Source organism: Thermobia domestica, chromosome 9 (genome assembly GCF_964235325.1).
Source record: "Thermobia domestica chromosome 9, izTheDome1.hap1.1, whole genome shotgun sequence".
NCBI classification, from domain to species: Eukaryota; Metazoa; Arthropoda; class Insecta; order Zygentoma; family Lepismatidae; genus Thermobia; species Thermobia domestica.
Window position 1 is genome coordinate 140901223 of NC_137462.1, and position 27347 is coordinate 140928569.

Sequence of the window (27347 nt, forward strand, 5' to 3'; positions counted from 1 at the left end):
CTGACTGTATCCAGCAATTGTCAGTTCTCAGAGAACTACAGTACCTACATTATTAAAAATTTTAATGTGTGGTGTAGTTTTTCTGCCAACAATTATACAGAACATGACCCATCAGAGCCTCCGAAGCAATCTACATCAAGATAACTATTATTGTGAAAATTAGTTAATGTCACTGAAAGGAACTTTAAGAGAAGGAGCTTTAAAGAAACGCATAAGAACTTTACTCTTTCAGCTCAAGAATAATATGCAATTATAAATTATAACAAATATATCTGTACTGAATTGTAGTAATTGTAACAATTCCTGACATGTCAATTTATGCATGCAAGGAACAAAGTGAAGTATTATACAGTGACATTATGATATAGACGTTAAGATATATTACGAAATACTGATTAATAATTTATACATTTAAAACAAGAAGATTCTGTGACACCTTGACATTCCGAGACGAATAACAATGAGCATGGCAATGACCTTGTAGTAGAAGACAATATTCTTTATGTACGGAACAAATTCTCAGGATTACTAGCAGCAATAAAACTACGCATAAAATCATAAGATATGAGACAAGTTGTTTAACACTAATAGAACAAGGAAGGTTATCACTAAAAGCACTATAAGGTATTTTATTTATTCTGTCTATGTTGACTTTCACAGTTATTCACGTTAGCAGAAAGAAACAAACGTAGAATTTGTACACAGTCGTCACACGCGCAAACCACCAAAGATACACTGCCTAATATGCCTAAACTAAACAGAGTAAGCCAACCTAAGCGTATAAGTTTCCTTGAACAGCAACTCACTTTTGAAAACAATACTAAACTTATTCAAATCTATACGGAAATAAGTAATTCATACATAAAAATATATATGTAATGAAACTCAAAGAGGAAAATTTTCAAAATGCCATGCACTAAGCAAAACAAAAGCCTTAAATTCATAGGTTAGGCTTAATTTCAGGGACGGCTCTATAGTAATCGCAAGGTCACGTGCCTTCCCAATTAATAGAAAGAAAAATAATTAAGAAAAAATATGGACATTTATTCCTGTATGCGAAGGAGAAAATAAAATAAAAATATAGTTATACATGGAAACTGCAAAAAAATTAACCTAAACTGCAAACTAAAAAAAAAAGAAAAGAAAAGAAAATGTTAGTCATTCCTATGCGTATAAGCTTCGAGCACCCCAAAAGTCTAGTGATTTCTAAAAAAAAAAAAAAAAAAAAAAAAAAAAAAAAACGAAGCTTTTCTGGGTGAAGTCTTTCTCAAACTAATTTTCTGGATCCGCCACTGTTCGGAACTTATTTTCCGACAAGAAATTCATTCCGGTATCTACCTAGATTTACCTAAAGTTAGAAGGCAGGAGATACCAGCAGTAATAATTTCGTATACATATAAGGGATAACCGGTGCAAAATAACCAAGATAGAGGCTGAAACTGCCTTCTCCCGGTTTTACTTTTTTATGGCTTTAAATCAACATATTTGTAATAAAATTGTGGTTAAAACCAACTCGGAATTTAAAAAAAAGAAAACTGTAATTTACCCATATTGTGGCTTGAGAAATCGTCACATACTTTTGGGTCTTCAGAAACTGGTTATACTTGATTATGGACAACATTTCTATATTTTCAAATGTTAGTTTCTGTCACTTGGAGCTCAGGAGATCCTTGTATGTGGAGAAACTTACATCCGCTCGACATCAACGGAAACCAGTGGTACACATCTTGTAAGCGCATGGACAGGAAGTTCAGTTGACGCTGCAAAGGTTTTTACGTCCGGATTGTTTCGCAAATTCAATTCAAATTTATCCCTAGCAAATCCGTCAAGATTGCGTGTAAATTTATGGAATGTTATGTGTAAACTAGATTGAAAATAAAAGATATTGTTCTGTCCAATTTTATTAAAAAAAAAAAAAAGAGAGAGAGAGAGAGAGAGAGAGAGAGAGAAAAGGGACAATAAAGGTGCTGAAGGCGAAAAGAAGTAACATTAAGGGAAATTTTATGAATCTATCATTCACGAAAAAGGTGCAACAAAGTGCGTTCATTTCAGTTCGTTTTATGCCCTGAAATAAATATTTTGAACTTTGGTTGTTATAACAAATACATTTTTAGAAAAGGTGCTGCACCTTAAAATCCGCTCTCTATTTATCACCAATGATATACGTATCACCTGGTCTGTATCGCTCGACTCAAATCGGGTTGAATAATCCATTCAGGACGACGTTTGTACTGACATTGATCATGTAGAAGGACACGAGGATTCTTCCCGCAAACAATCATCTCATCAAATGTGAAGTTGCTTCTGAACATTAGCATAGTCTCGTGCCATGCGACTTTGACGTATAAATTGAAGATACAGGGCCTTATGCAGAGTCGTTCTGACGCGTGATTAGTGCCATACTAAAGAGTTCGTCTAACATGTTCCCTGCACTAATCAAGCCTTTAGTATCACGCTAATCATACATCAAAACGACTCTGCATAAGGCGGACAATGTGTTAAGACTAACTTGATGCGACACTGTTAACAGATTAACAATATGAGATCGCGTCAGGATATGTAATGTGGCGAGTGGTTACACCAAATAAATGCTAATCCAAATTTCCTAAAATAGTGATGGACTTAGATGTACGAGTATGACATGAAATGGAAAATCAATGTAATGAGTAGGGTTAGGATTTTATTGCACTATAAATGCGGGGAAAATGCAAAATAAAAAAATGCAATTATGCACTAAAAATCTAAGAAAATGCACTATAATTTAAAAAAATGCTTTCACAGAGAACCATCCGTTACTACTTATAGTGTATTACAGTAGAGCGTCGATTATCCGAACGTCGGTCAACCGAACGACCGCTTAACCGAACTGTGTACTCGCTCGCACCTGTTACTCTCCCACCCTACCGTCCATCATCCCCCTCACTCCCAAACAAAGTTTCCCACAGTAGTCGCCGCACTGAGCCACCGTTGGCGGAACATTGCTTCTAATGGGGCCTTCATAAGGCGCTGCTGACCGGCCAAGCCGCCAGTCGCTGTGTTTCAACAATCAGCACACTTCTGTCGGTTTGGCACTGGCTGTAGAAGTACAGTACAGTACAGTACAGTACCGTACAGTTCGATTATCCGAACAAACCAGTTTTCCGAACACCCATGTCCCCCAATTACTTCGGAGAATCGACGCTCTACTGTACCTATATATATACACGTGGTTCTACTCTGTTGTGTTTTTCTCAAAAGAGGCACGTAACACTAAGTTGCAATAAACAACAAAAACCATATGAAGATTTTCGAACTGGAATGCATGGCGCTTGTCTGCAAATAACGATTTGTACATTGAAAAGGTTCTTTCAGTTTCTACAGAAACCACCGGAGCATATTTGAAATAGACCATATCGCTTATTTCTAGATCACTTTCTAATTTGGGCAGTATAAATTTTCTGCCTGAAAGAATGTCCACTATCGCACACAAAACATGGTAACTTGAGTTTTTTTTTTTTTCCAATACATCTGCCATTTTTCTTGACCTACCAGTCCTACTTCCCCAGGAACACTTTCTAATGCATTTACTGCATGTTTGGTTGAGTCAATTGAAGTTGTCAACTTTTCTGCAGATTTCTCTAAGGAAGTAATCACACCTGGTAGAAATCCAAAATTAGATTGAATGTACACAAGCTTACCGTGAATTTCAGGATTGGCCAGTATCTCTTGTGCAGTTCGAATCGCGGAAGCTTCGGAGGAGTCGAAAGAGTCTATCGTTTTCTTCATAGCTTCGAAGTTTTGACAATAGTATTTACAGGCTTCTAGCCACGTTCCCTACCTGTAAGAACGGGGCAAGGTGGTAGAGGGAGTTCAGGATTCTCAGACTTAAAAGAAGATACACGTGATGGGACCTTGCTGAACACTTTCTTTACACTTCCTATAAGTTTATCAACATCAGGAAACTGGACACGTATCTCTTCAGCCACTCTGTGGCAACCATGCGCGAGACACGTAATGTGAATCATTTTCAAATTTCTGCTTTTACCATATACGGTGCAGTATCGGTTATGAAGAGCAGCACGTTTTCGTAAAGGACGCCATTAGGCCATAAGAGATGCATTGATTTATCAAATAACTTACTGATCATGAATAATTGACCTTTTCCAGAACTTCGCAATTCAAAAGAAATGTTTTACCCGGCTCACTCTCCTGCATCACTCCAACAACATTCACAAAATTTCGTCCCTCCGAATCACACGTTTCATCCATGGACACCCATATTTTCTTTCCGTCCACTTCTTGTCTAATACACTGCATTGTTTTCTCGTAAAGTTTGTTCACGTAATTCTTCCTTAATGTCCAAGAATCGGGGAGGGGTTTACATGTGTATTTTTTCAAAAAGGCATGCAATATCACGTTGTCCACGGAATGTCAGCACAAATAAATGCTTCGCACAAATCTTCGAAAAAAAAAAAAAAAAAAAAAAAAGAATGATTTTTGGATATACCACACTGCGGGAGAAGTTGTTGCGCGGCGTTTGCCTCTCGTTTCGCACGTAACTTAAGTCACCGTGTGTGTTTGTCCGTTGAAACATGCTGTTCAACGGTAAATTTTCTTTCAGCTGAAACTGCCGTATCATATCTTGCAGTAGAAAACACTTCCATCTGTTGTAAATACTTTCTCACCTCCAAATTCCCTCACAAATCGTTTAAGCTTGGAAGCAGTACTCTCTTTTATCTTCGGCATTTTAACCAGATAAACTGTTGAATTAAGCGTCTACCAACAGCTCACCAAAACAGTGAATGCCAAGGTCACTGAACTCTCGCTCCTTCGCTTCATGTGACTAATCGCCAGAGACTGCAGTCTGCGGACATTGGCCACGCCTTCTCAGTCTTGGGAAGTAACGTAACGCAAGTAACGCGTTACTTGTAACGCGTTACTTTTTAAGTAACGTTTCCTAGTAACGCGTTACATTTTTTCCAAAGTAACTGTAACGGTAACGCGTTACAAATTTTTAAGTAACTTACCTAGTTTGCGTTACTTTTTTCGCGTTACATTTCGGATGAGTAACTACAATATATGTATATTTTCTTCGGAAACAAATGTTTCTTTCCTGTAAGTGAATTTTTCAGAATAGAACAATGGAGCATGAACGATGTCAGTGACCGACGATTCCTGCACTGTTCGCCTTTTCCCATTTCGCCCTATGACCTCTAGCAATGAAATTTGCATGTAAAACCTGTTATCACTTTTCGCCTTACGAACTTTATGTTGGTAGGCTTGCAAATAAATTCATAGATACAATTTAATTTGTTTATTTATATAACAAAATATTGTGCCACTTACTGTTTTTTGGAAGATGAGGACAGACTCAGGGAAATAACGTGTAGTGATTGCAAGCACCTGGAAGATTTTGTCTTAGATTTTGACAGCTCCAAATCAAAACATTCAGTGAGTGAACTACGAGTGCAATGGTGCTGGTAGTCTATTTTACTTTGATTGGTGTTGTTTTTATAAAGATGGAGAGCAAAAATATTTTATCGTTCGAACATATGAAAGAATACTTTTTCTTAAAAGTTGAAGATGATGGTGAACAGAATTTAAAAGTAAAGTTGTGCCCCGGCGGGAAATATTTATCAACAACCAGGGTGCCATAATTAACGACATACAGTAAGGGGTTAATATGAATAAACTGTTTTCTGATGACCAGGCCTACTTTATTGATGATATGTTGATGGTATGTAATATTAGAGTTCTTTTAGATCAGTTTGCGTATCCTAAAGTCCCGTTGATTATAGAGTTTGGAACAACTAGCTTTAAAAAACATGTATCGATTTTATAGTTATTGGCAGGTATTGATTCACCCCCAGTTCATGTGTTATCATTTTGTCAGTTGTAATGTAATATTTCTCTATATTCTGTATTTTTAATTTTACATAGCAACATTGTTATTATATAATTAGTTTAGTGGAATAATAATAGCAACAATTTTTTTCTAACAAGGGATGGGCACGAGTCAAGCTAAAACTCAACTCGAATCCAAGTCGAGTTTCGAGTCGAGTCAAAAGTAATATTTTCGAATCGAGTTCCAAGCCGATTCACTGTTTTTGGCGTCGAGTTTCGAGTCGAGTCGAGTTTGATAAATGGCTTGCTCGTTTTAACTCGTTTTGAAATCATGCCCTGATTACACTGGAAAGTGAAATCCATGAGAAATGTAAGCTAAGCAGTAATATGGAATACTTTTAGTGTTGCTCACGAGAGGGGACACTGCTCGCATATCGTCTCGTCTCGATAGCGAGACTACAAGAGATTTTTTTTATAACAAACTTACCTCGGCTCGGCTTAACTGAGCTGATGACTCGAGCCGGCTCGCTTGGGATGAACCATCGACTCGAGCTGGCTTGGTTGGGATGAGCCATCTGCTCGGTTCCACTCAACTGAGCGAAGGACTCTAGCTGACTCGGTTAGGTGAGCTGTTGGTTCAGCTCACTTCTCGGTTTGGGTCGATAGTGAATGAGCTGTGAGCCGATCTGCTCGAGTCGTTGACAAATCTAAACCTGGCTCGGCTCACTTCTCGGTTTGGGTCGATAGTGAATGAGCTGTGAGCCGATCTGCTCGAGTCGTTGACAATTCTAAACCCAAGCCGAGCAGTTTTGAAGATATTTGGCCAGAACCCTATAACTTTTAACAATGTTTGGCTCGAATACTCAACCTAGACCCTCAACCCAAATTCAGAAGCTCGTGAACAATGTCCTTGACTCCTAGACTTCACGACTACCAAGGTTGGCAATCAACTACTTTTTTAGTATTCAGATATAAACCGCCTATCTTTCATGTGTATACACAGTGATGTTATAATAATAATAATAATAATAATAATAATAATAATAATAATAATAATAATAATAATAATAATAATAATAATAATAATAATAATAATAGCGGTAGTAATAGTAGTAAGGAAAACTGAAGTAATAAGATTTTTTCACATATTGAAAGTTTCGTACCTAAAAGTAACGCGTTAGTAACGCGTTACTTTCGAAGTAAAGTAACAGTTACTTTTTTGAGGCAAGTAACGCGTTAGTAACGCGTTACATTTTAAGAGAAAGTAAAGTAACTTGTAACGCGTTACATTTTTACAAGTAACTTACCCAACACTGCGCCTTCTCTAACGAATCTTCGAACTAGAATCGTGTAGGCGGAAGTATTCTGCTTCAATTTATTGTTTTTATAAGAAAAATGAGAATTATGCAGTTAAAAGTAAGAATAAATACTAAATATGCATGTAAAATGCCCAAAAACTGTAAAAAATGCACTTATACACAGAAATGGGCAAAAAATGCAAGAAAATGCATAAACAAGTTTGTCTTAAATTACTTCTTTTTAATAAAACAGGATTTATAACACAACGAACAATGTTTATACTAATCCAGAAAAAAGATGCAAAATCATCAAGATCCTAACCCTAGTAATGAGTTTGTACGGCTAAGAAAAAGCATAAACAAGTAAATTCGATGGTAAAGCGATGTTTTATTATGTACTTTGGCTGACAATAGAGTTTGTATCTCGTAGAGCCCTGCACGGGTCGAATTTTTCGGTTCGAGCCCAATCCAGCCCGAACGTACCTGGGCCCGAAAAGTTTTGGAGATTTCGGCCCGAGCCCGGCCCGGCCCGATAAGTTTTTTTTAAATTCTTGGTCCAAGCCCGGCCCGGGCCCGATAAATTTTAAAAGTTTTTGGCCCGACCCCGGTCCGATAATTTTTTTAAAAAATTAGCTCGAGCCCCAATCTTTCTCAAAATTTAGTACTAAATTTGACCTAACCCTCACAAACATTTTCAAAACTCTGGTTCACAATCTGTCGTTTGCCTCCCGAATGGTACCATTGCCTCCTAGAACTTTGCCTGTCATCGAGAGAACAAAAACTCCATTTCCTGTAACAAAAATCTAACTTAATTGATTTTTAGCATAAAGTGAAGATGGCAATATTGTTTAGCGACAGGCAAAACATTCCCACCCCTTCTTGTTATATTTTGAGTTCAGTGAAGGTCAAGGTCAGAGCTCAATTTACCGCATAATGCCTGCAATCCTCTATAGTGAAAGTTGAGCCGCTAAGCAACACAAACTGTAAGTAGCTATTGCATTCTTTGTAACATTTTCACGGACACACTTCTTCAACGTTAGGCTTTATTCCAATTATCGTTTAACGAAAGTCAATAATTATTAAAGAATTGCAATTGATCGACCCCAGCCCGGCCCGGCCCAAAGAAAGAACAGTGTCGGCCCGCCAAAGCCCGACCCGACCCAAAGAAATAGCAGAGTCGGCCCGCCCAAGCCCGGCCCGTGCAGGTCTCTAGTATCTCGTGAATTCACAGTGAATACACACCTACTTTGATACAAGTTAAAAATGAGAGGAAAAGTTGAGGTGGTTAGAAGTTCTAGATAGTTCATCACGAGGTTCATCTCTATATCACCAAATGCCGTAGGCTACCAAATTATTGCACTGCTGAGCAGTCGGCCATTTTTGGCGAAAAGAAAAAGGAAATTTATGCTGAGAAAGGAGTTTTTCCCATGTTGTTGTTGTTTGTTTAATTTCAACTTCCCTTTTCAGCACCAAGGCTATAGGAGACGTGGACTTACAGTTCAAGGTAGAATTCAAACCATACTAATGCATCCAATGCTCTTCCACCGGAGTCGAGCCTGGGACCGCATGCATCAATATTTTTATATATAGTTTGACTTGTATGGTTTTGTTAATTTCTAAGAAATGCTACGCTGATTATCGAACAAAGCACTCCACACAGAAGACATCAAGTATGATTTTTCCTTATTCTTTTCACAAAACTTGTACTGTAAATTAAAGGTAATGATCATGATCGGGATATGAAAGAATACACAGAGGATAAGAATGGGAATACAAAAATGAGGAATGTAAGAACATACTACAAGTGGTGAAGGTTTAGGATTTCTCTATCCTAATACATCTATAAGGAGAAAAAAGAACACTTTATTACATATAAAAGTGGCACTTCAAGATCTCAGATTGACTACATTTTATAAGGAAGAGAGAATCTACGAGACGCAAAGAAGTGCAAAGTGATACCAAGTGAGAGTCTTATGGAGCAGCACTTGCCTTATAATAGATGGAAAAAATAGGAAGAAGGTGATAAAAGTTTCCTGCACGAACGAAGTGGTGGAAACTGGGTGAGACAAGTACTGAAAATAAAGGAAGAAGAGGTGCAAGTAGAAGGGGAGGGGACCAGACTATCGATACCACAAATGGAAGAAGCAAGAAGTTTTGAAGGGAATGAAAGGAAGAAACCTCATTGATAAAGAAACATGGTGGTGGAATGAAGAAGTTTAATCAGCTGTGAAAGAGAAAGGGAACGATACAAAAAATATCAGAAGTTGGAAAAAATCAACAATATCTGAGGGATTACAAGGAAGCTAAGAAAAACGCCAAGAAGGCAGTCCGTCTAGCACAAGGCAAGGTTTATGGTAAGTAGTACAACAAACTGGAAACAAAACAGGGAGAAAAGTGATTTACAAGCTTTTGAGAGAAAGAAAAAGGCAAAAAAGAGATATTTCGCATGTTCGCTGCATTAAGGATGATGAAAATTTGACAAGTGAGGAATAAAGAAGCGGTTCATGGAGTATTTCCAGAGACCCCTCAATGGAGTAAACTCCAGGCGAAGCTCGTGAAAATTTCACGAATCAGGGACTTGTTTGCCATGTGACTGTCGTTAAGGCAATAAATGTGAAAGAGGTAAAAAGTGGTAAAGCCGCAGGACTGGATAATATCCTTATCGAAGCATGGAAAAGTTTAGGTCAAGAAGGAGTACGATGGTCTATTCGACTTTTTAATAGGATATTGGAATCTGGAAAATCCCTAAAGCATTAAAAAGCAGTTATGTTGTACTCGTGTTTAAAAACAAATGAGATGTGCAAGAATGTGGCCAGTATAGGGGATGAAACTCATGAGCCATGCAATGAAGCTCTGCGAAAGAATGATAGAAGTAAGATTAAGCGAAGAGATCGAAATAACAGGAAATCAATTTGGTTTAATGTCTGGGCGGTCGACAACAGATGCAATGTTTGCACATATGATGCTAATGGAAAACTACAGGGAATACCAAAAGAATCTCCATGTGGTTTTCATCAACCTAGAGAAAACGTACGATACAGTGCCATGGGATCTTATTTGGTGGGCACTAAATAGTGTGTCTTGAACATAATTGAAGATATGTATGACGGATGTAGGACAAGAATGAGGAGCGCGTGTGGGATAAGAGAAGAGTTCACTGTTAGAGTGTGATGTACGAGCTTATAAAGGACATCCAAGAGTTAGCACCTTGGATTATATTTGCAGACGGCATCGTGCTGGGTGAGTGAGAGCAAGATAGCATTGCAAGAAATTTGACACCAGGTGAGGAGCATTGGAAAGCAAGGATTTAAAATTTATAAAATCAAGGCAGATTATCTACATTGTTCATTCAGCAAAAATGAGATTGGAAATTGAAGAATACATCTGGACCGAAAAGACCTGACAATGACGAAGATATTCAAGTACTTGGGATCAATGCTACAGGAAAATGCAGGAATAGAGGAAGAACATTTGCAGCGGTTAGACTAAATGGAAAGAAGCGGCAGGAATCTTGTGTGACCGTAGGGCACCAATCAATACATCTTAAAGGAAAAGTTTACAAAACAGTAGTGAAACCTGTCATATTACATGGAGCGGAATGTTGGACAATGAAGGTTAGATAGAAACAGAAGTTGCGGCAATATACCATTGCCTTCATCGTATAGTGTGTGTCAGATGAAGGCACTGATATACGGGGTCCTATTATCGAAACTGTAACACAGCTTAATAAAAATAGTAAGTGCTTGCTTTCATCAGATGTTATTTCTATTTTTTTAAATGCCATATAAAATAAGAGTAACAGTAATGAAACCAATTTACTGCCAACAAATCGTCCTTATTAGCAGAAAATTTAAATTCATTGAACATCTATCTATTACATTTAGATTACAGCCTACGTAATATGACTTCTCAACCAAATATATATATTGATAAGATGTTACGGTGGATGTGTGGAGTGAAATGGGAAGACAAAATTAAGAATGAGTAATCCAAGAAATAGTAAAGGTGAGGTCAGCCGTGGAAAAAACTGAAAGAAAACAGATTTCTAAGGTTTGGGCATGTAAAAAGACCATTTTCGGAATATGTAGCTCACCGAGTAGATGCGATAGAATTGAATACGAAACGAGCGCGACATCGTCCAAAGAAGTGGATTGATTAATTGTGTGAAGGAAGATATGGTGCAGTGTGGTGTCGCACAAGTAGACGTTACGTTTGGATGAATCGAGTTGCTGCCCGAGATACATGTGATAGAGTAGTACTAAATATGCTCAATATCAGGAAGTTTTAGGTGCAAAACTCAAGGATTTACGAAACACAGCCACTAAAAGGTCACATGGAGGTACAGTTATAGTAGTAATACATAGTCCAAAACATAAGAGAGATGTCTTATACCTACTATTTCCTCTAAAATAAATTATGTTCGAGTTTTCAGCATGTTTAAGTGATGAACACAAGACAAAGTTGTTTGTTTTGCAAATCCGAAGTGATTTTGTTATTAAGTACTCTACTCACAGTGAGCAAACCTGAAAAATGCAATCGAGTCGCACTTGAAACTTGTCGTTCACAATTCTGTCAAAGCAGTAATCGTAAGGAGTGATCCGACTTCCAGGCTCCTCACTAAACTATGGAAATCCCTTACGGAAAACGAATCGAATCATATTGCAAAAACGAGGAGCACTGAACTGGTGAATTGAGAACGACTACAATTGTATGAACCTGTCAAGATGCCAATTATTCATGTTACTTCCTGTTATTATTGTATCAGTGATGAATCGAACAAAGACTTTGTATAGATGGAACAAGTGAACATCCAGAGGATGAATTATGCCAGTTCATCCAGCAGGTATCAGCCGTTTGACCAATTCAAAGCCGTCTGACACACACACACACTGACGAAAGACTGTCGTCTTTGTTTGCAGACCACGAATCAACTAACAAGAGGACTTATCTTTTGTCCCTTATCCCTTGTTGAGGACTTATCCTTTCTTCATATCCCTTGGAATGCTTTTCCACATGACGTCCAAATAGAAACATTTGATGTCGTCACAACTTCTAGTAGGGGGTGCGTTGGCTCAATGGTAGAGCGTTCACCTCCGGTGCTTGGGGTCCCTGGTTCAATCCCAGATCGCGCCGTTTGGACATTGTGGTGAACAAACACCGTGCTCATGGGTTTTCTCGGGATTCTCTCGTTTCCTCCCACTTTCTTCATTTCACCATTTCATTCATTTCTCATAATCACCATCTCCTTTAGCCTAACCGGCATAACCGTGGGACGTAAAACTAAAAGATTTAATTTTTTACACCTTCTAGTAACTGAACCTACTAAACCCTTTGAGCTTTGCACCTAAAACTTCCCTGACTATCAAGAGTACTTAGCACTACTCTATTACATGTGTCTCAGGCAGGAACTCGATTCACCGAAACGTAACGTTCACTTATCAGTGGCAGGCCCGCAACTAGAGGAGGCTGGCCCCCTAAACTTTTCGTGGCCCCCTAGACCTTAACACAAAATGCTTTTATTAACACAAAAGACACAATTTAGCTATGTGTAAGAGAATTTTAATGACTTGGCCCTCCTAACATATTCATGGCCCCCCAAACCTCTGTGGCTGGTTGCGGGCGTGGTCAGTGGGTATGAAAGGTGGAGACCAGTAATCCATGAAGCCAACTGCAGTTAACCGGGAAAAGCTTTTAGAGAAAAAACACCTTCTGATTGAATTTCATACCTCATTAAGCTTCTAAACATCTAATTACATTTTAACGTTATTATTTTCCTCACTTTCCCATTCAAATCAACTTCTGTAAGATTGTAGTTGACAAACATACAATTAAAGAACAAAAGAAGTTGAGAGAACCTCACATATTATAAATTCACGAGATGTTCCTAAGTCGGCTAGAGATGAGAAGGAGACAATTACGACCTTATTATTCAATGTCATTCCGACATTTTTTTCCAAGGGTATTGATTTCTTAAGGTTTCTAATGTGACGCTCCTATGTAAGCCACTACACCACATCACACACGAGTCAATTTTCATAAAGAAAACGTGTCAATCCGTTCTAATAATAATTACACAGGAAATCATTTGAAAGACGGCCTACAATAACAATAAATATTCGCATCAAGCAAATAAAATCAGTTGCGGATTCTATAATAAAATCAAAGCATAAGACCTGATTGCCTGAAAAATAAAAATTACTCTGTAACTATGAGATCTTCACATGTAAGAAGTGATATGTACGTATTTAAATCAGTAAAGAAAATAAAACTCGAGGTATAAAACAATGCATTTATACAGATTAACAGAAGAAAAGTAAAATAGTAACACTATGTGTATATATTTGGTTGAAAAATCATATTACGTAGGCTGTAATCTAAATGTAATAGATAGATGTTCAATGAATTTACATTTTCTGCTAATAAGAACGACTTGTTGACACTAAATTGGTTTCATTACTGTTACTCTTATATTCTTTTATATGACATTTTTAATAGAAATAAAATCTAATGAAAACAAGCACTTACTTTTACTAAGCTGTGTTACAGTTTCGATAATAGAACCCCGTATATGAGTGCCTTCATCTGACACAAACTATACGATGAAGGCAATGATATATTGTCACATAGTGTTGTAAATAGAAAAAAAACCGTTCGGTTTTTTTCAGAAATGTACGTTTTTTTTAGAAAAAAAAACATTGCCTCTCGTTTTTTTTCTAAATTTCGTTTTTTTTTAAATAGTCATTTGTAATGTATCTTACGTTATTTAAGTCTGAAGTATTTTTATGTAGGTGTAATTACCATAAAATGCAACATAAATTAAACACTAGAAACTGATACGGTACAAATATTTTACAATTTATATGAGTAGTGTACCTACTAAGAATCCGAGTTTCTGTACTGTTTCACCAATATCAACGAAGAAATAAAAGTAGAAATGAACATTTTTTTTTTCGTGAAAGTAGGCCTTTAATAAGTACGAAAATAATATAACGAACAGTATAAAATGCAAATAACTTGTCTAAAGGTAAAAACTAAAACTAATTTGCCTACTAATATTTTTCTGAATATCATATATAAATAATTTGTCGACTTGAGATATGATATGCATTGCTGGCTCATATGTGCAACACGTGCATTTCCACGGGGCTGCAATATCTGTCATAAGTATTTTATTTAAAATAAATATTTCTTGTTGGAGACAGACTTCATGATCATGGTAGCTAAATTTACTAAGCTGACCTTCTATTTGAATATTACATTCATAAATTATGTTTAGGTCTCATTAGTTTAATTCTCATGATCAGTGCTAAAGCAAATTGTAAAATAAATCCCAGAATAAACTGCTTGATTGTTGTCAAATACAGGAACTCAATTCTCGAATGCCTGCCCCCTTTGGTTAGTTAGCAGAGGTTCTCTTGTCTTTGTCGCAAATAGGATCGTTATCATTGAAGGTGGAAACACTTAAAAAAAAAAAATAATAGATGTAGAAGGAAAATCAAGAAATAAAGGTAAAAGAGCTAGTTGCACTATAATTGCAAACTGATATGTTGAGATTGAAACTCGATATTGAAATCTATAAAATGGATCACCATCTTTCAGATGTATTTGCTTTATCTTTCACTAACATAATAGATTAATATTTAAAGAAAAAAAAACAGACACAACAATATTGTATTTGTAGTAAGTATATAAGCCTTTCTGAGTGCGGGTGTAGTTTCCCTCCCTTTCGTTGTTCATGCTGGAGTAGCTTACTTAAAATCGTGACTTTTAAGATTTGTTCTTTCTGGAGAAAGAGGGAGGCGGCAAATTACATCATTGCGCGGGCGACAAATTGCCTAGGGCAGGCCCGATGATATGTACACTCATGTCCAAAATGATTGTCGCATATCTATAACTGTCTTCTTGTAAGAATATAATTTGATAATGATTTTGCAGGGTACTTTTAATACTGATGCTGTGTGTATAATCTGAAAATGTATATTTATGGTAAATTTCAAAGGAAAAGAAGTATAAATACGAAAATGAGAAAGAGTAAAGGAAAATGTTGCTAAATGGACAAGAAAGTTTCATTTTCGTTTTATTGTTCTTATTTACTGCTGTTTTGACATGAAATTTTCCACATGCATGTATTTGCCGATTATACACATACTAACATTATCAGAAATACCAGGCGGATTCGTTATCAAATTATATTCCTAGAACAACATATTTATAGGCTTGGAACAATAATTTTGGACATGAATGTACAAGACATGAATATAGGATGACATAATTTGAAGTAATGCAGGGTGTTTCAAAATGAATATTAAGGTTTGAAACTATTACAATTAACTTACAATTATAAGTATTATCAAATGAAAGAGCAACTCAAACAGTTTTGTACACACGCATGCCATGCATTGTTTCCTCTGTCTGCCGTTAGAAAGAGCAAGTAGCAAAAATGGAGACTAGAGACCAGAAAGCTTTGTGTATTTTAATTTTGCAAAGACTGAATCTGTAGTTACAGTGCAATCGTCTGTATGAATTGAATGTTTTGTGCCATATGGCGGAAAGTTTATGGGCCTTTCTCATCTATTGACTCAATGTGTGCCATGTGACGAATGAAGCTCACATCGAACACTTGAAGCAAAAACTGTTTGAGGTGTTCTTTTATTTCATGTATTGTTTATAATTGTGCGTAAAATGTAATAAGTACTACGAAGACTTAATTCTCTGATATTCATTTTGAAACACCCTGCATTTCTCAGCATCAGTATTGGAACTAAGATGTAAAAAGGAGAGATTATGATTGTTTACAACAACGATATTATTATTAGTCAAGACTGTAATTACTACAACAACACAAGTTAGTAGTCAGAAAAAAAAAATGTAATTAAATGTACACTCGTAACCCTTTCGGACCCACATGGCCAAAGTGGCACATACGCGTATGTCACTTTTTTAATCCGCTCCTGTATGGTCACTAATTAAGATATCGGTATATATTTTTTTGCCAAATATGGTTGGTCCATAGTTTATCATTTTAGTTTCCTCTTCTTCTGTGTGTCGAATTTCCTTCTCAAATTTCACCCATCAAAAATTCAAGAATTTTCGAATTTTCTTTATTACTTTTCCCCTGTAGCTTCATTCGTTGTAGAGAGACCTCCTTAAGAGGGAGAAGGAGTGCGCCACAGCGGCCGGAATATTGGTGTTCAATTTAACATGGGATCTCAACCATTTTTTAGGCAAATCACGGTTTCATTTCGTTCTTTCGCAAAAATGTCTCAGTAGCGCACTAAATATGATGCATCTCATTTTAAAGGTACAATTTGAACGCTGTGCGTGATATTTTCTTCTTATAAATACAGATAATTATAATCCAAATTCCCATAAGAAAATGATCAAAATCAGACGGAAAAGTCTTCTGTTTTTTTACAGTAAGGAAAAGAGCTAAAAACTTCGGACTTTTTTGAGAATGGAGTACAATCTTTGTATTTGTGCGCTACTGTACTATTTTTTCGCTGTTTCCAAAGGCATCCATTTCACAATCGATGAGAAATTATATCCTTCATAATTGAATCTACAGAAATCAGAAATCAGATTTTTTCGTGTTCACGTACTTGGCCGTATAACTGCTAGATGGCACTATAGTCATTCCTCATCCCACTTTCCTTCTCAGCGGGAGCCAGTCCTTTTGAAAATCTACTTTGAACTTCTTAACAGGGGCGGGAGGAAGGAAATCATTGTGAAGGACGGGAACTTCAAACATGAGGAGTGGCAAAATTTATGACCTCTTTGGTTGATGGTTTCTGTTTCAGCAGTACAGTGTGTTTGTAGATGGTTTCTGTGAGAAGAAGTAATTTGTGTTTGTAGCGATAAAGTCAACCTTTCGACAAAAATTTGTGAAAGAGAAGCCGAACCAAAGTCTTCGTTTATCTATTCCAAGAAAGAAATGAAAACTTCCTGCAGGCTAAGAATATACATGCAAGAGAAAAAATAAGATACATTATTATAATCTTTAGGATAGATTAATTCCCGAAATATTCTTTGTTTACCTGTCAAAAAATCAAGAATAACATGGTATAAAGCTCTTTTCATCAGCTTCCATCGTACAACATACTAGACACACACATTTATATACATACATACATGTACATATATATATATATATATATATATATATATATATATATATATATATATATATATAGTGGCGGATCCAGGATATGATCAAGGGAGAAGGTAAACCATAGTTTGCCTCTTTATCCAGAGTAAACAGGATTGAAGCCCATTTTATCCAGTGTATACCTGAGCGTCAGGGGGGGGGGCTATAGCCTCTATAGCCACCCTTGGATCCGCGCCTGTATATGTATACTATTTACAGTGCCGGAGTTACGTGTAAGCGAAACGAGCTATAGCTTAGGGCCCCGCTCTCTTGGGGGCCCCAAAATCTAAAGAAAAATTGGATTTCTAAAATATAAGAAAATTTAAAAAAATAAAGTAAAATTTATATATACGTAGCAACAGTGCTTCCTGCTGTGTAGCCTACGTTCATGTAATTAATAGGGCTCCTTCTACCAGTCTGCTTCCTAAATTATCTCTAGTTTCTTCATTGCTGTATGTAGGGTGCGTATGTTTATCTGGACACATAAAGGACCCCATTACCTTCAACAGCTTGGGGCCCCACTAAACCTAAATCCGACTCTGACTATTTATGCATGTTTGCCCCCTCTTTTTTCGAAGCAGTGCTTCTTTGATATTGCTTCCAATTTCGGCAGGTTTTACCAAGGGGGGAAGAGTCCTTACTCATTCCAGGCATTCAAACTAGGGACTGGACTACTTGCTTCCAACATTCTGTTCCCCATGTTTCCCGGTCTGAATCAATTGTCTAAAGCCCATAAAACATTCAAATTCATATGTAGATGTTGCTCATCAGTGTCGACACCTAAATATTTCTCAATCAACGGTAGGGGTGTTTGGTATCCTCAATCTGTCTCCCTCTTATTAGCGGAGCGGTAGTAATATTCGGTAGTAATTCTTTTAAAAAAATTTTTTTAATGTATGTAGTAACGCATAGGAAACTAAATTTTAATATACCCTAGTAGTATAGAAACGTACCATACGGTACCTTACCAAAATAAACACCCTATGCCAAGGACGCAAACATTAACAATAATAAAAAAAGATAATAATAAACATTTTAAAGATATTCTTTCATTAATCAAGTCGCACTTAAAAGTTTAAAAAAAATGTTTATGCGTGACTAAAAAAAAGGGATGCGCTCTCATATAGGGTTACAATTACTTTATAAATTCTTAAAATGACGCACTCCATTCTTTTTATTTAGTCTTGCATAAACAAAATTATTTTTAACTTTTTAGTGGGAATTTATTAACAAAAGAATGTCTTTAAAAGGTGTCTTATCATTTTTGTTAATTCGTTGGACACCTTTTCCAAATCCTAAAGTGATATGCAACCAGGGATACCAGGGCTGGTTAAAGGCTAGTATTTATTTTAGGATAAGGAAGTTGAAAATAAAAACATATTAAAATTTGCTTTTAAAATAAATAGATATATTGCAAAGTATGAAAGTAAGAATGGAATATTGTATTGTCACCGGACTTACATCGCTCTGCAACAGTTCTTAGTTCTGTGACGTCAGGAAATAAGTTCGATTTATACGAACACTTATTTAATGTTTGAAACAAACACCTGTTACATCCTTGTACACTCATGTCCAAAATGATTGTCGCATTTCTATAACTGTCTTCTTGTAAAAATATCATGTAATAATGATTTTGCAGGAGACTTTTAATACTGATACTATGTGTACAATCGGGAAATATATGTGGTAAATTTCATAGGAAAATACAGTAATTATAAATACGAAGATTAGAATGAGTAAAATAAAATGTTGCTAAATGGACACGAAAGTTTTGTTTTCGTTTTATTGTTCTTATTTACTGCTCTTTTGACATGAAATTTGCCACATACATGTCTTTGCCGATTGTACGCATACTAACATTATAAGAAATACCGGGTGAATTCGTTATCAAATTATATTCCTACAATAACATATTTATAGACATGCGACAATAATTTTGGACATGAGTGGCACATCTTTTAATTCTATTGTTAATGAAGTGGTCTATTTCCCCCAATAAAAACCAACATCAAGCAGGGCATGTGCTCCCTCCTGTCCTTCTAAGCCGGCCCCCAAGGCTGAATGTAACATTGCGGCTTTTTCCTGTTATAATAGGAAAAGCTCAGGATGGTCAGCAACTGGTATCGAACACAGGACCATTCGAATGTGAAGGCGAGAGAGAGGGTAAATCTGGTGGTCATATTTTGAAAAGAAAATAAGGAAATGGATTCCACTAAAAAAATGATTCACATTGTCAATACATTTCAAATGTTTGTCTGGGTTTTCTGCCTTTCAATTCCAAGTTTTTTTTTTTTTTTAAACCACGAAGGCTCTAAATAAATTAGAATATCGACTCTCCCGTGTTTTTTTTTTTTTTTTTTTAATATTGGCATGGTTCTTCATTTTATATCAGATTCTTCCCGCACTATTCTGTTATTTACCATAGGTAGAATCCTTTGAGAAAGAGACGCGACAAGTGCTTTAGTTCTCTATGGTATGTTTGTGACCGTTGTAGATATTTGAGTGGCTCTCTGACAGGGAGCTGACGGCTGATATCATGTTGGTCCCTCTTATTTATTTGTTTCTTCAGTTCTGTTTCTCTTTTAGCCAAAAGAAAAGAATTTCACTCTTCTGTCCCATTTACAGCCGTAACCATGCCCCTCCTACGCTGTCCAACTTTGACCACATGCAGGGGAAAACGAAGTAAAAGGACGGGTGCATTTACTTTGACGGCATTTCAGCGACAACCCCATCTGTTGCCAAAATAAGGAAACACTTTGCACTGCGATATCTTCGATTTGTCAAGGTCACTTGACTCCCGCCGGCTCTTAAGACTTGTCAGGTAGATACGTCGGATGGATACCTAATTGTTGACATCAATTGGATGGGCTTGCGTGCAGTGTTGCCAACTACGGAAATTAAAATCTCCTAAAATTTGGGCAAAAAATTCGAAATTTTTGTTATAAACCTACCTATACGTCCCAATGCAAGTCAACTTACGCCAATCGAACATTTGTTCTTACTGAATAAACTCGGGTACATATCGTTACAGTGGAGTAATTAGGGAACGCACTGGATTTAGGTTTTAACTTTGATTTTCCCTACTTTTCTGTTTATAGAAATATATTTTTGGTAATTAAAAGCATTGTTTCTTAAATATCGCCATGATACTTGTAGGATATATTAGTAATGTACCAGTGATTATTTTAAGATAGTTTTCGTCTGTCTGGTAGCAGTGTTGCCAGCTACGGAAAATTTTAATTCAAGATGTTAGGGGAAAATTACTTGTTTTGTCTATTACATCCCTCTTGTTGACTACATAGGAACAAAAGTACCAGTATCTGAAAGTCTTGTCTTTGCCCTTCACAACGCACTATAGAAAGTTTCAATACGATAGTTAGGGGAAGTACAGTTGAGGTTTACAGTAGACCTTGTTCTCTAAGTGGAAAGATAATTGATTTTTTTACGTAGACTGAAATATTTTTTAATGATCTGCTTACTTTATTAGATATCGTCACAATACTTGTAGGGTATATAATAGGGATACCAAAGCTTCTTTTAAGATAGTTTGTGTGTGTCTGCTAGCATTGTTGCCAGCTACAGAAAATTTTAATTTCCGATTTTAGGAGGAAATTTTGAAAAAAATCCCTTTTTGTCTCTATTATTTCTCTCTTGTTGGCTACATTCGAACAAACGTACCACTGTCTGAAAGCCTCGTCCTTAGCCGACACAGCGCACCATATAAAGTTTCGGTAGAATAATTAGGGGAAGTACAGTTGTGGCTTGTAATAAACCATGTTCTGTAAATGATAAGAAAATTGTGCATTTCTAATTTAGAATGAGATTTTTTTTTTTTAATTTCATGTTTACTTTGTTAGATATCGCAATGATACTTGTAGTATACATTCTTAGGGTATCAAGGTTTACTTTCAGATAGTTTACGTATGTTTTATGGCAATGTTTCCAGCCAAAACAATTAATTCCCGATTTTAAGTGAAAAATTCGGCAAATTTCCCTTTCCCCTCTATTATTTCCCTCTTGCTCGCTACGTTGGAACAAATGTACAACTACCTTAAAGCCTTCTCTTTAGCCTACAGAACACACCATAAAAAGTTTCAAATAGGATAATTAGAGAAGCTGTAGCGTCGGCATATCTGTTGATTTTTGCTTTTGAAGTGTAAAAAGTGTCAAAATTTCATGTGTATGGAAACAGATTTTTTTCTTTCTCTCTTTGAATGGAAGCCAACGACTTCAGGTTTTCACTGTACCTTGTAAACGCACCAAAGAATCTTTTTAGTGACTTAGACCCATATGGCAAGAGTGGTATTAGATACAAAAAATCTTGAATTTCGGTTAGGGATTTTTTTGCAAATTTTCACCCCTACATTTCCCTCAGTAATTTCCCACCCGCTCGCAACACTGCAATGTAACGTACACCAAAAAATAACCACATTCCTTTTCTAAAAAACAAGGTCTTAACCATATCAATAGGGTAAATGGTTTTTGAGGAATACGTAACTAACTGACAAAGTAGGAAAACTCCAAAAATGATCTGGATCCGAAAGGAACGATTTTGCTCGTATATGTACACCGTGTACAAGGAAACAAACGATTTGTAAGTTACGAGGGCTTCGACTCAAATTCTATTGATTATTTCAATAATTTTCAACATACATCAATAAATAATAGCTGCCAGAAAAAAAACAGACATTTGAAAAAAAACATGAAAAAGAACGATGTTTTTTATTGAAAAAAACTTCACAGAAAAAAAACCGTTTTTTTACAACACTATTGTCACAACTCTAACACCAATTAGTAATAATAAATGTTTGCTTTCATCAGATTTTATTTTTATTTATGTAGTGGCAACATATCATCGCTCTTCATCATATCAAAACTGAAATGAGCAGAATTTTGATAAATATTTACCTCGTTAACAAGTTTTAGTCTGAAATGGCCAAATTAAAAACTAATCATCTGAAACTATGGTAGATATAAATAATAATTCATACACTTGTAAAAGTCTCAATGATGTGTGTATCTCAACAGGATTCATAACTAAAAATATGCTAAAATAAAATACATTTAGCGTATACAGGAAAGATGTAGATAAGCAGAAAGAACTATGGTCTCCAGCAAACTATCTCTTTTTAAAAATTTGGTTTACTAAAATCTCCTTCATATAGTTACTCTATCTGCCTCTGTGTTAGTCCGGGAGACACAAAATCTCAAGAGTAATTGATGGATCACCATCAATTTTGGCCAGGATATACAGAATCAAAAGTTGGGAATCGAGTTGGTTGGTGGTGGTGATTTATCCAGTTGATTCCAACATATGGATAAGCAAAGATAAGTTCTTCATATATTCCTATGGGAGTAATTATCAGTATCACTTTTACTTGAAAACCTACGCGCAGTGTTGTTTATATTAGAGGGATGGTATAATGCTTAGGACGCAAAGAACTAATCTATCCGTGGAAGACAACGCTAAAATGAAATAAATAAATTTCTACTCGCCAAATTTAAAGACTTAAATATTTTCTATTTTCAGATACTCATTATGTTAAAGTATATTTAATTTAATTTGAGGTTAAATATTTAAGTTTAACCTTGGTAAAATTTAACTTGTTAAGAATTTTGGTTTACTAAAAACTAAATCTAAAAATATATTCATATGGTATGCACTGTAACACTAATATTTGTTTCGTCTTGAAGTAGAAGTTCAACATTACTACTAGGCCTATGCGGCAATTGTAGTATTTTTCTCTTATTCCTTTGTTTTCTTTCCAACACACTTGCCATTGAACTTTATGAACGTAATTTCTTCTCAGTTTGTTACATCTTTTTCATTATCTACAATCCCCTCCTCTCATTCTATTCAAAACACTTCCTCAACGGTTTACTGCTCTACTGGTTCCTTTCCTAATTTCTCGAACACAAAATTCTTTCTCGTCATTCTTTCTTAATGCCTCAAACAAAATACTTTCCCACACAGGTTTCTTTCGCTATTCCTATTTCAGAGTTTCAAAAGTAATGCCACTTTAAGTTCAAAAAATTGACCACTTTTTACTTTCTTGCCGCCTACTTGTATAGTTCCTCTTCGTGGTAAATTCGCTTGCTCACTGAGCATGGCATGCGGTTCCTCGTTTGACACCGACAAAGGCACATGGTTAAGATATATATACAGGGTATTTCAAAATAAAACCGACAACGTATGGGAAGTGATTCCTGACAACAAGATAAGACAAAAAAATATAGATCAACCGGAGTGCACAAATGCTTCCTTTCCGAGTTATAGGCTGCCGAAAATGTGAAAAAATGAACTTCAAAGGTTCATAGCTCCAAAACTATGGGACCCACCCCAGTTGGGTCAACACTTCACTTAGGAACTAATATGTGCCCTAATGTCCAAGTTTTTGAATCCTCTGGTATTTTCGCAACAACTTTTATAGAGGTAGTTAGTGAGTACTTCAAATTATATGCCCGTAGCCAAACTCCCTCTACAAAAATTGTTGGTGAGTACAGCAGGATTTTGAAACATTTACTTTTGGATACTGCACATATTAGTTAATAAGTGAAGTCTTGACCCGACTACGACAGGTCCCATAGTTTTGGAGCTATGGACCTTTGAAGTTAATTTTTTCACGTGTTTGGCAGCCTATAACTCCGAAAGGAAGCATTTGTGCACCCAGGTTGGTTTATACTTTTTGTCTTATCTTGTCAGGAATCACCTCCCAAACGTTGTTGGTGTTGTTTTGAAACACCCTATACATACATATATATATATATATATATATATATATATATATATATATATATATATATATCAGAATCACGAGAGTATTTAGCGGGAAACATGTGTCCCCAAATACGTATTTCGTAATCGAGATAAGGTACTTGCATAGAAGAAACAGGAAGAACAAAGAAACATAATATTTGTTTTAAGTAGGAATTCTTGAGTTATGTAGCTACATGAGGTTCATTATATAATAGTAAAACTTACACATAGTCGTGAAAATAGTCCTTCATTTGATTTTTATTTTACGTATAGCTTACGAACAAAGGTCTGCAAATCATAGTATTTCACAAGGTTGTACGGCAAATCATGGTCTACCATCACACCAAGTTTGGTTCACTTCAGACAAGAATGAAAAATAAAAATGGCGTTGTATGTCTCTACTTAATGAAAAAAAAAAAACGGCTAAACCGTTTGAGATGTACTTTTGAACATAGTAATGTCCACGAGCAGGATTTTTATCATGTCGTTTTCATTAAAATCCTTAACAGAAGTAGATAGAGGTCAAACATGCGTTAACCATGGATTACCTAACTCCTCATTAAAAATAAGTGGAAACGTGTCTCAGCATTTTCGAAATGTTCACTTCTGAGGGAGGAAAGGAACAATTTTTATAATACGCATTTTAATTTTCGATTTTGCATTTATAAAATGCCTAATTCGAGGAAAGCGCTCAACCGCTTCAAATGATTTTTTAAACGATTAGGTCGAATTAGAATTTTGTCATTTCTCTTTGAAATACTGTACGTATCCTAAGGGAAGCGGTTTGGGATATACCTTTCATATATCTTTCATAAAGTTTATTCTTCCCATGCAAAGAACGGATATTTCGGCCAGTTTTAAATAAGTTCAGAAATCTCTTTTATTTTCTTGCTTTTCCTTTTTAATCCTTTATCTGTAAAGTACAGAACTTTCATGTAGCTTACAACGCAACATATTACTTAACAACTGATATTACATTATTTGTTCTTTCCGTGTTAATACCTACTTATTCTATGTAAGCACTCTTAACCTTGCTTATTTCATTTCCAACTCTTCGTATACAAGAGACACGGATTTTCCTAAAAATTTTCTAGATTCATGTTTTAATTTTCGACTCGAACTCAACTGTAAAGACACGCGGTGGCTCAGTGGTAGAGCGTTCACCTCTGGTGTTTGGGGTCCCGGGTTCGATCCCAGCCCCCCACCAAGTGAACTTTGTGGTGGACAAACACCGTGTGCGTGGGTTTTCTCGGGGTTCTCCCGTTTCCTCCCACTCTTTTCATTCCACCATTTCATTCATTTCTCATCATCATAATCTCCTTTAGCCTAACCGGCATAACCGTGGGACGTAAAACTCAAAGATTTCATTTCAACTGTAAAGACAATATTGTACACTTAGTTTAATTCAACCTTACCGTAACACTATAATCCTAGTGCACATTTCTCTATTATTTATCTGAACGTAGATCCCTCAATCAGAGGCAATACTTCTCTGTTCAAAGACCTGAAACAATTTTTGTTTTTAATTTTCTTCACTTAAAGTAAGAAAGAGAAACTCCTTACCTGTTCAGAAAACGTTAACTTTTATTAACACCACTATGGTTAATACACTGTTAAATCCAAAGACGTTATGTATAACCCCCACGATCGTTGTACTTCAGACACGGGAGTATAACTGCAGTGACACTAGTAAACAGACTACCGAAATTTGCACTTTCGTTTTCTCATAATATAACACTTTGCATTGGAAGTAAAAAATATAAATAAATAAATATAAAAAAATAAACATTACGACATATTTATAGCCTATTATTTCTGCCAATCGATTAAAAGATTCTCTCCTGCACAACTTCTCCATTCGTCTGTATTAAAAGGAAGTGAATGACAAATGCAAATGTTGAAGCTTATGTTTTACATACAATTAGACCTACTCATCGATGTCATCGTAAATTAGATGATGCTCAAGAAAGTAGGACACAAATGTTTGTTTGCAATATTTAGTAACTTTTTCCTCCCTTCTGTTCTTAACTTGTTTCTTTCTGGAGTTAAGAATGCCAAAATATGCGAATGAACCTTTGTAACTATGTCCTAAGCAATGCCTCAGAGAGTGTAATTACTATTTCCTACACTTATTACGAAATAAGATAAAATGAACACTAGTTTTCCTTCCAAGTACTAGAGATACTATTAAAGGAAACATTTTAATATGGTTGCCTTTTTCCGAGTTACCATTGCTTTCCAGTCATCAGTGTTTACTTTAATTCCACATATTTCACAGCATTTCCTCAATTTTTCTAACATCAGGGTTATCTTAACTCCCAAGGAGGTGCACGTACAGTACATCACTGAAATTTCGCGGGAGTCTATGCTAAATTGGTTTTATTTATATGTTACACTTACAATAGGCCTATGCAAGTACACACTGGAGTCTATTGGACCCCAAGCATATCTTAAATTTATTTTATACTGTGAATTAACTTTACCAGACTGATGAACGAGACTTAATGTGAATTCAGTTCCCACTCTTAGAGTCTGAGAATATTATCCTCACAGATTTATTAATTACTTTAGAAATATGTAGAGGGTGGACCATTTTCCCTGTTCAGGTACATTATGGGCCCGATACATAGCATCTCTGAAAAGCTTGTTTCATGCTGAAGAGAATGAACTATAAAACACGACTTTCCTGCGAGTCTACGATTTTCTTTATACTAACAGGGTTAATGGGTCCCAGGGATTTATTCCGTTGTCCATGGCACCTAATTTTTTGTACATGAATGTATCTTTGTTATGTTTATCGAATGGACTTGGTTTGATTCGGATGTCCGGATGACATGTTCATATCCATTCCTTGTCAGTCTTACAGGTGTTTTCAAGAAAGCACCCTTTCTATCGAACTCTCATTCAAAGGCTGTTAATGTAAATTCATATGTACGTACTTTCTGAAGATGTTGCCAAGCACAACTAAATCCCTATCTTATTCCTTATTCTTGTAGAATATCATCCCGAAAAATCGAAAACGCGCATCCGGATTGCATATGTCAACTAACATGGGAACTAATATTCGTAAACTTAGTTTCAAATGAAATGTTACTTTCACATATATCTACAACTTCCCTGCCGCAGCGCTTGACCAATTACTCGTTTACAACTGATAAAATAGGAAAATGCGCATGCACTTGGAAAATCAAACATTCAAAAACATATCTATCTGGTGTATTTTATATACAAACATTTGGTCACCACCTACTGGGAGAAACGCGAAAAGGAGAAAATGGGGAGTTGTTGGAGACTACAGCGTTACCAGACTTTGGCGAGATGTAGG

The 27347-nt window shown here is 36.0% G+C and overlaps 1 protein-coding gene across 2 annotated transcripts in view; it reads right to left on the minus strand.

Annotated features, from left to right (window-relative positions):
• The window catches only part of LOC145695063 (3-hydroxyisobutyryl-CoA hydrolase, mitochondrial-like), a 130534-nt gene that overhangs the window by 27574 nt on the left and 75613 nt on the right, over positions 1–27347 (minus strand). Inside the window, exon 1 of one of the 2 annotated variants that reach the window (XM_081771902.1) lies at positions 25586–25727. The exons of the other annotated variant lie outside the window; for it this stretch is intronic. The gene's annotated coding sequence lies outside the window, so the exon portion shown is untranslated. Of the gene's footprint in view, positions 1–25585; positions 25728–27347 lie in introns of those variants that run through there. 2 annotated transcript variants of the gene reach the window in all.